Source organism: Catharus ustulatus, chromosome 14 (assembly GCF_009819885.2).
Source record: "Catharus ustulatus isolate bCatUst1 chromosome 14, bCatUst1.pri.v2, whole genome shotgun sequence".
Taxonomy (NCBI): Eukaryota; Metazoa; Chordata; class Aves; order Passeriformes; family Turdidae; genus Catharus; species Catharus ustulatus.
The window spans coordinates 7,774,555-7,784,568 of NC_046234.1; the positions used below are offsets into that span (position 1 = coordinate 7,774,555).

Here is a 10,014-nt window from a genome sequence, read left to right on the forward strand (position 1 = left end):
TGTCTTTTTTTTTTCCCCTCCACAACTGATTTTGAAGATCTTTGGCAGCACTGACAGCAGCAGGGTGTGGATGGGAGATGAGGAGGAGTGGATTCCTTCTGTCAGGGTTCTCCATCTTCCACATTACCTAAATAATTGATCAGGGTACTTAAAAAAAAAGACAAAACAACCCCAAACATTTTCCAGCTTCTGGGCATGGATATTCACTGCTCATTTATTCATTTATTTATTCTGTAATAAAATAGTACTGTTCTCACAGACTGGGCTGTATGATCCATAAACACCCCTGTAAAATAGATTTGTAGCATGTAACAGAATCCTTTAGAATATTCTGTGAAAATTCTTTTTTTTTCATTGTTGTTGTTGATAGCACTTTCAGAACATTTACATCCTTCATCCTGACATTTTGAAACAACATTTTTTGCCTACAGAGGTAAGTTTACAGCATCATCACAGTATTATAGCTTGTTTAAAAATACATACAGCAGCACTGGTAATTGCAAGCAAGCTGTAGACTTTGCAGGGGGCTGGTGGCAACTTCACATGGTTTGTACTTTATAAAACAATGACATTTATTCATATTACACCCATCACTTGATTAGAAAAGATTACTTACAAGTGCTGCTCACAATAAATCTGTCATTTTTCTGTGACATCACAGGACAGGCTGTGGAAATAGAAACACACTGTGGTAGTGTGATTTAAAAAGGAGTTGTAAAAAAGAGGTTTAGGCTGCACCTTCCCTTGGGAGTCGAGTTCCATCCACTTGTGGCAATGCCACAATGCTGAGCAGCTCTCTGCTGTGAAGTAAAGATGGAAATGTCACCTTCAGGAGCAGCCTGGCAGCACCAGCTGGTCCCAGGGGATTCCAAGCCCTGCTGGGATCAGTGCAGCACAACTCCCCTGCTTTGGGATCCCCCAAATCTGCCTCTCCACCTTCCAGTGGGTTTTGGAAAGAGTGAGAGCAGCAGATTGAAATGTGCTGGTTCAGTAATACACAGAAAATTGTGGTTAGGGTTGGAATGGACCCAAAAATTCATCCCACTGTCCCAGGTGATCCAGCCTGGCCTTGGACACTTCCAGGGATCCAGGAACAGCCACAGCTGCTCTGGGAATTCTATTCCAGGCCTCCCCACCCTCACAGGCACTGCCACAATTTTCCCAGCGAGGATTCAAAGGACAGAAGAGATTAAAAATACATCATTGCATTGGTTTTACTTTGCACAAATGAGACTAAATGTATAAATATATATATATATATATATGTATAATAAAGCTGTAGGAAATCTCCAAACTGCTAACAACTCTTAGAAATGAGATAAAACAAGAATGCATTTGCTTGGAAATCTCAAATTTGCAGTTCTCTCATGATTTCCACTTCCAGATAATTCAAGAGTACTTCATGGTGGATCCTGGCTTTCCTCTTTTTATGAAACAAGCCCAGGTGTGCTTTGGCAAATGCTCTTTTCTTGGTCTCTCTGGTACTCCTCTTGTGCTTTCTGCAGTCTTTTCCCTCGGAGTTTCCACTTGTGGAAGCAGTAGGTGATGAGGGATGTGATGAGCAGGGAGGAGATGAGGAGCAGCACGACAATGAGGGCGATGGTGGAGGACAGGGACCCCTCCAGCTGCTCCCTCTCCGTGTCCCTGGTGCAGTTGAGCTCAGCAAAGCTCTCATCATCTGCTGAGGCCAAAAGTGCAGCTGCAGGAGCCTCCTGGAACCTGGGCCTCATTGGGACTGGGGAGTGTTCTCACAATTCCTGCAGAAGGACGATTAGGACTGGGGCATCCAGGAGCCAGCGTTTCCTTTGGGTTCTGCAGGTTCTGCAAGCATGGGGGAGCCTCAGCAGTGGGGTTTGATGTCAGGGGAGCCTCAGCAGTGAGACTGGAGGCTCAGCAGTGGGGTTTGATATCAGAGGAGGCTCTGCAGCAAGGTTGGAGCCTCAGCAGTGGAGTTTGAGGCTCAGCAGTGAAGTTTGATCCCAGGGGAGGCTCAGCAGTGGGGTTTGATATCAGAGGAGGCTCTGCAGTGAGGTTGGAGCCTCAGCAGTGGGGTTTGAGGCTCAGCAGTGAGGTTTGATCCCAGGCACTGCAGGAACAGCAGCCTGTGGCACAAAGTTTCCAGCCCAGGTCAGTTTGATCCCAGATGTTGAGGTCAGGGAAGTCTCAGCCAGCTGCCAGATTGGGATTCCTTCTTTTCTGCAAGAGATAATTGGAGAGAATCCAGTCAGGAGCTTGTCCTGGGGCTGAAAGCAAAATAAACACTGCAACAAGTGTGACTTTCTGTCAGAGGAATTGTTTCAGTGAAAGATTTGTTTTTCTTTCCCAAAATACTGCCAGAAGAGAGGGAAATAAAGGCCAGTTTTGTACACTGCCCACATGAACAAAATCAGCTGCAAAGGGGAGTTCTCACATTAATGAAGGAGTTTAATTTCCCCTCCTCTCTGTATCTGCTCTTGGACTGGGCTTGAATTTGGGGTTTTAATCCTGGAGGTTTGGTTGCAGTGGAATTGATCTGGAGAAAGGTCCTGGTGAAAACCCAGCCCGGGTTACTGGGGAGGTGAGCTCCCCTGCAGGCACTGAGCTGTAAGCTGGAATTTAACCCCCCACCCTTCCTCAATTCTGATGGAATTTCAAACACTTTTAAGTCATTTTCTTTGATATGTGCTGTGTGTGACAAATCCTAAAAAATTCACTCATCTGAGCAGCTCTGAAGCCCAAAGCTGCTCTGCCCTCCCTGTTCCCTCCCTGATCCAAATCCCATTTTGCAGTTAAACCTGAGGACAAGGTTTAACTCTGCTCTTGATTCCTGCTCCTAATCAGGACAGGAGGATTTGCCCCGGGCTGTTTTCCTTTGAGGAGCTGTAAGTACATTCAGGGCTCTTTATTTCAAACAACAGCTTGCTCCAAACCCCCTCCACCCTCCTCCCAAATGCTTGGAGGCCAAAATGAGGTTTCAGAGATCTTGGAGAATCATTGTTTGGAGATGCTGTGTTTGAGAGGACGCACTTCATCCTCTTTATAGAAATAAAGTTCATCCCACTCAGGCTCACAGGGAACTGAGGGTCTCTTTTCCTAATTAACAGCATGTTGTTGATTAGCAATAACCACTGTTTATACAACTCAGCATTCTGTTGGTGCTGGAAGATGTAAACAGCATTTCCTGCCAGTTTGGAACAATATGTTCAGAGTCAGAAATGGGGATTCACTGGGAAGTTTGGAGAATGGATTCACAGAGAGAGGAATGGGAATTATCAGAGAATTTTGTGATAATATATTCACAGAGTCAGAGAGAAATGGGGGTTCTCAGAGAAGTTTGGGACAATGGATTCACAGAGAAATGGAGATTCTCAGAGAACTTTGGGATAATATATTCACAGAGAGAAATGGAGATTCTCATGGAAGTTTGGGATTATATATTCATAGAGTCAGAGAGAAATGGGGGTTCTCAGAGAAGTTTGAGACAATATGCACAGAGAGAGAAATGGGAATTTTCAGGGATGTTTGGGACAATATTCACAGAGTCAGAAATGGGGATTCTCAGGGAAGTTCAGAGCAGATTTTGCTGTGGCTCAGGGAGAGCTGACTGAAAGCTCCTTTCAGAAGGGCCCATCTTTATTAATGGCCACAATGGCACTGCTGGCAGGTCATGCATCAGGAGGAGGTGACACCAGAATATTCCAGTGCTCCTTGGCAGTGCCACCACTGCTCCCCTGGGTGACACGGCAGTGCCACCTCTGCCCCTGTGACACAGCAGTGCCATCTCTACCCCTGTGGGTGACACACTCCTTGCAGGGATCCTGTGGGACTGGCAGGGAAGCTGCAGACTCCAGCAGGGGCTGGTGACAACTTCACATGGTTTGTACTTTATAAAACAATGACATTTATTCATATTACACCCATCACCTGCTTAGAAAAGATTACTTCGAAGTGCTGCTCACAAGAAATCTGTCATTTCTCTGTGACATCACAGGACAGGCTGTGGAAATAGAAACACACTGTGGTTGGGTGGTTTAAGAAGAATCAGATATCTAATTTAAAACAGGGAATTAAAAAGGGGTTTAGGTTGTTTCTGCCCTTGGGAATTTGAGCTCCATCCTCTTGTGGGAATGGAGGAGTAGAGAGGAACCCAGTGAATGATCAGCACCCATCCCATCCTCTGGACCCTCACTGGCACCACGTCCTTCCCATCAAAATGCCCCAAATTTCTTCCTTTTCCTTGCTTCAGCTGAACTCCAGCAGCAGAGAATAATCAGAGATTGTTTGGTTGTGAGTCATAAACCTTCAGTGGCTTTGGCCTGAGCCTTGCAAACATTGCAGTCAGGAGCTCAGGGCTGGGCACATTTCATTCCCATTAAAATCTATCAGAAAGATTCAAGTCTTGACAAAAATAATGAGATTTTAATTTTTTTAATCTGGAAATTTGTTAGGATAAACTTCTCATGCAAGCACATTGGACTATCTGGGAGTTGCATTCATTTTTAAAGCTGTTGATGAAATATAAATGTTTTACTCTGGTGTTTTTACAAGCTCAGGCTCTTGGTATAGCACATGTCTGCCTTGGGATGGACTTTCCATGGTCCCTTGTCATTTTTAGCCTGTTACAAAGTAAAATACAACTGAGTTCAAGATGGGGAGGACAAAATCTGCTCCTTGATTTGAAATCTCCTTAGGACAGGCATTGCCTTCCCTTTGTCCTCCAAGTTTGGCCTTTGAGGGCCTCAGAGAGAAACAGATTTTGGGGTTTTTTACAGTTTTTGAGGGTGGAAAATAAGAGAGGGTTGGATGCAATTTATATGAGAGGAACAAAGGAAATAATAGTAAAAAAAACAGTGTCTAAGATGAATTCAGGTTATTGACACCTGTCAGTACTGAATCACTGAAAAGGGATAAGAATGTTCATCAACAGCTTTTTGATTTCTGAGTCCTCCTTTTTATGAGGGCAAACCTTGCCTCTGTTTGCCACACTTGGCAATAATGATGTTATCAGTGTTACATTCAAGACAGAAATGATGATTTGCACTGCATTCCTGAAAATAAAATAAAATAAAATAAATCAAAATATTGTGTAGAAGATCAGACTTAAGTCTTGGATCTTTTGTATAGTTAGGAGAAGTTTTTATTTCAGCCCAAGTGCCTGAGTTCAGGGAATGTCTGGAATTTTCAGGTTTATTGGAAGGATGAGGGGCAGGAATCCCAAAGGGAAGCTGCTGCCACATCCCTGACCCTGGGGATAATTCATTTCCTCATGGGCTGATAAAAAGCAGCTTGTGAGCACATCACAAGCAAGTGAGGAAAAGGAGCAGCCCTGCTCTCAAAGAACACAAAAGAGCTTTCCAAAGGAAAGGTGACTGCCCTGAAACCACAAACCTGCTCCTTAGGATGGAAAATGATATTTTAAAAAATCTTTGATATCAGGAGAACCTTGGGTTTTGTCTTTGTGTCTCATGTCCTCATCCCCCCCTCTCCACTCTTCTGAATTACTCCCTGCATTTATGTACCCTAAATATATATTGATTTTTTTTTAAAACATAGTTTCAGGCTTGCTTTCTTCCCTTTTTGCCTTCAGCTTTGCCTTTCAAATTGCCTCTTCCATTTTAATTGCATTAGGGAAGAATGCAGCTCCTCTCTCTCCATTTGCATCTTTTTGATGTGAGAACACTGGGATGAAAGGTGTCCCTCTGCTTCAACCTGGAAATGTGGAAAAGGTTCCTTGGAAAAGGTTATTTGGAAAAGGTTTTCTCCTCCCCCAGAGGTGGGGAGCAGAGACATCAACTCCAACACTTGTGCTCAGATAAAAGGCACAGTGGGAGTGGGAGCAGTGCAAGGGGGACAGGGAGGAGGAAAGGCAGAAAATGCTTGGGAAAACACAGTGAGATGTTTCAGCCCTGCTGCATCTTCCAGAAACTCAGAGGAACAAAAAGCCAGGCTTTAAGAGTATTTAAAACAGCTCCATAAATAGGGGTGTGTTTATTTTTGGATGCTTAAAATGCCTCATTTGGAAATCTGCAGGTTTCCAGTCTCCAAAGTGCTGCTCAGTTGAATTCCTGAGGTTCTGTGTCCTTTGGGGTGTGTCCCCAGGTTTGTGGGTGTTAAACAGCACAGATTTACCTGAAAAAGCCTCACATTAAACCTCTTTGTGCCTCTTTATTCTGTATTGGTGATCTCCAGAGAGGAAACACGACCTGTGTTTGATTTTTCCATGTGGTCACCCCTAGAAACTTGATTTGCATAAACCCCTTGTGATTACAGCCAGTGCCAGGGCTGGCACTTGGAGAAAGGTTGGAGCAAGCCAATTAATCTTTTCATTAAGTGTACAAAACCCTAGCCCTGATTTATCCCAGTGAACGAGAAATCTCTGCTGTTGGTGTTCCTGAATAAAAGGAAAAGGTTGGGAGTTTGGGGATCACTCATCCCAGGAGCCAGGGGAAAGTTCTGTTCTTATAAAAACACCAAAATCTGCTGGGATCCTGATTGTCCTGGGCTTGGATCACTTGGTGTGCAACAAAACCATTTCAGAGCAGAACCTGATCCCATTTCCCCTCTGATCCCTTGGAAAATCCTGAGGAAAACAATCCCATGCCACTGCTCAGGACATTTTTGGGGTGCAGAGGAGCTGCTGTGGGCAGGGCCATAAATGTCTTTTTTTTTTTTTTTTTTTTTTAAATAAAGGAGCCACATGAGGCAAATTCTGTTTTAATTTTAATGGAGTAATCCCTGAAGTGCAGATGAATTAAAGCCACAGGTGTGTCTGGTTTTAGGCTCTCTCTGAAGCTGATTTCCATCCCACTGATTTTATTGGTGACCTCTGCTAGTTTAATGTGTTAACTTTGCCTAAGTGTGATTTGGTGAAGAGCAGCAGCTTTTGGGGTGTGATCACAGCCTGCTTGTCACTGCCTGTGTTGGCAAATCTGAGCTTTGGGCTGTGCAAAACCCAAATCTGCTGGAATGGTTCCTGTTCCCAGGACTAAACTGAGCCCCTGCTGGATTCCCTCCTAAACCAGCCCCAGATATTTTAACCTTGTCCAGGAAATGGGAGCAAAGTTTCTCATTCTGAGCATTGGGACCCTTGGGTGAGTGCTGAGAGGAAAGTTTGTTATCCTGACCTGCAGGATGCTTGGGTGCCATTTTTAGGGTGGTTTTAAATTTCCATGAAGTGCTCCCCAGAGCTGGCACAAACATGTGAGGAGGAAACACTGGGGTTTATTCTTTTCACAGGAATAATAATAATAATGATTTGAATCTAGGAAAAGGGTCTGGATTCTTTTCCCTTTTAAGCTTGGAGAACAGTGCTGTATCCAGATGTTCTCTGAGCATGTTCCTTCCAGCTGTTCCCTTCCCCTGCTTTCTAAAAGCTCTGCTGGGGTTGTTTTTCTCCAAGCAGCACCTCCATCCCTGCTTTTGGAGGGTGGATTTTCCTGCTCAGCCATTCCTGCCACAGCAGCAGGCTTCCAGCATCAGCTCACCCTGCAAAATGGGGATTCTTTGTCCCTCTGAAATTATGTTTTGTGGTTCACTCATTGCTGATTTAATTCAGACTCATTTTTTATGCTGCTCTTCCCCTCCAAAATCAGGGGCAGTTCCATGATTGCAGCCTGGGAATTGCCCCTTGCTCCATGTTTTAGAATTATTCTGTGCAAACACAAACCCTGGAGTGAGCAGTCCCCAAACCTACACTGAGCTTAAATTGCTCAGTGATTTTTTTTTCCCCCATTTGCTGTTTTTAGGCTCAATTTGCCCCAAAGTTACAGGATTTTTGGGGCCAGGACAAGCAGTGCAGGCACAGGTGGATGATGGATTGTTGAGTTAGAAGGGAAATGAAAACTGAAAGCTGTTCAGAGCTGAATTCCAATGAAAACCCCAAGCCCAAGAACCCTCATAAAATATAACCTTAAGCCAATCAATGGCCTTTTTGTTCAATTCTCCTTTTGTGTGCAGGTGAAGGAGGGATTTAATTCTGGCCTAATTGTGAAGGGATGAACAAATGAGATCTGGTTTTGTGTCCCCTTCCCTATTTCATCTCTCCTTTCCCATTTTCTCCTGCCCTACCACAAGCAAGGAAAGCCATTACAGCTGGGACACTGCAGCCTTTCTCTTGGATCTAAAACCTGACTGAAACTCCTGCAGGGATCATTTATTTGAAAAAAAGAATACATATTGCAAAGAGCAAAAGATTGTTTGAACATTCCAGTTTTCATCCATTTCCTTTCAAAAGAAAGCTCTCCTGCTCTTGATGAACAGGCCCAGTGTAGGACTGCAATAAATTCACAACTCAGGGAATTTCACCTTTAAATTGTACAGGAAAACAAGAAGTTAAAGGGTGGGAGGGAGCAGGGGCTGGGAGGGGGAGTGATGAGTGTCACTTTAGAGACAGCGACTTTGCCTGCACATTTCTGGAATAAAATCCCATTTCTCTCCCTGCAGCACAGACTGGGAATAGTTTCTGTGGGGTTTGGGAGTCCCAGGTGAGCAGCAGCTCACCCCAGGGAGGGAGGGAGGCTGAAGGGGGGAACCGAGGTTTGGAGCACTCAGAGCTTCTTGGAGCTCCCAGCCCCATTCCGGGCGGGATCAGCGATGGGGCTGCGGATGGTGGCACCGAGGGGATGGCAGGGGACACGGGCAGTGCTACAGGGGACAGGGGCACCCCGAGGGGCTCAGCTGCAGCCAGGGACGAGCCGGGGGGGCAGGATTGGGATGGATGGGAAGGGTCAGGGACACTTGGAGCCTCAGGGATGGGGAGAGGGGGCGGCTGAGCTCAGGAGTGCCCTAGCAGCTCTGGGGAGGTGAGGGGTGCGGCAGCCGGGGCAGGGGGGTCACGCACCCACACCTGGCACACCTGGCACCAGAGCAGGACCCCCGAGTGGCCCCGGGCTGGGTGCCCAGCCGTGGAGTGTGCGAGGGACCGCTGGTACAATGCTGTGCCAGACTGACCCGTGCCAGCACACCAGGGCCATGCCGTGCCTGTCCCGGTAGCGTGCTGTGCCAGACTGGTCCGTGCCTGTCCCGGTACCGCGCCAGCCTGCACACCCCGGGTATCTCCGTGCCATGCCAGCCTTGCACACAGGTATTTCTGTGCCGTGCCAGCCTGCCCAGTACACGTTTGTACCACCGCTGCCCGGTGCCGAACCGTGCCAGCCGTGCCGTGCCAGCTTGCACACCGGTACCGTGCCAGCCGTGCCGTGCCAGCTCGCACACCGGGACCGGGACCGGCCGTGTCCCCGCGGGGGCTGCGGGCCGGGATGCAGCGGAGCATCCTCGGGCTCTGCCGCAGGCGCTGCCCCAGCCCGGCGAGAATCGGCTCCAGGAGCGCATCCCTGCGGGAATGGGAACGGGCACGGCGGGGACGGCACCGGGCTGGATTTAGGAATCACCCCCTTCCTCCTGCCCTCCCTCCCTCCGCACAAAGGAGCCACCGCAGCCGCTCGCTCACCTGCTCCGGCCGCGTCCTCCCGGCTCCCCGGGGCTGCGAGCGATGAGAGCCCGGGCAGGGGGGCCCGAGCCCGAGCAGGTAGCCCCGAGCCCAGCCCGTGGTAGCCCCGGATCTCGGGCAGGTAGCCCCGAGCCCAGCCCGTGGTAGCCCCGGATCTCGGGCAGGTAGCCCCGAGCCCAGCCCGTGGTAGCCCCGAGCGCAGCCCGTGGTAGCCCCGAGCCCGGCGGTGCCGCAGCTGCAGCGAGGGTGGGAGCTCCACACCCCCTCGGCAGCACCATCTGAGCCCAGGCGAATTTGTCAACTTTATTTAGGGGAAGAATGGATCACATGGGGAGCGCACGGAGCGGGGAGGAGCGCGGTGCGGAATCAGGTCAGCGCAGAACGGAGAGTTAGTCACGGCCACCGGGGCGGGGAGAGGCGACAAAGCCCGAGACAAAGGCAGGACACGCGGGGGCAACCTCGGCTTTCCTCCCTGCCCTGCCCATCAGTCCGCGCTGCTCTCATCGGGTGAGTTTTCCCAATCAAGTGTGAAATAAGAAGGGAATGTGATAGAAATGTTTTCATTGATCCTGCCGAGCGTTCCCACT

General features: G+C 48.0%; 1 long non-coding RNA gene across 1 annotated transcript; it reads right to left on the reverse strand.

The window, feature by feature from the left end:
• Positions 1-559: 559 nt before the first annotated feature.
• On the reverse strand, positions 560-9,624 carry LOC117002852. Its single transcript, XR_004419424.2, has 2 exons — positions 9,428-9,624; positions 560-2,196 (listed from the first exon to the last, which is right to left on the reverse strand). It is a non-coding gene; the product is annotated as an uncharacterized LOC117002852 (long non-coding RNA).
• Positions 9,625-10,014: the final 390 nt, after the last annotated feature.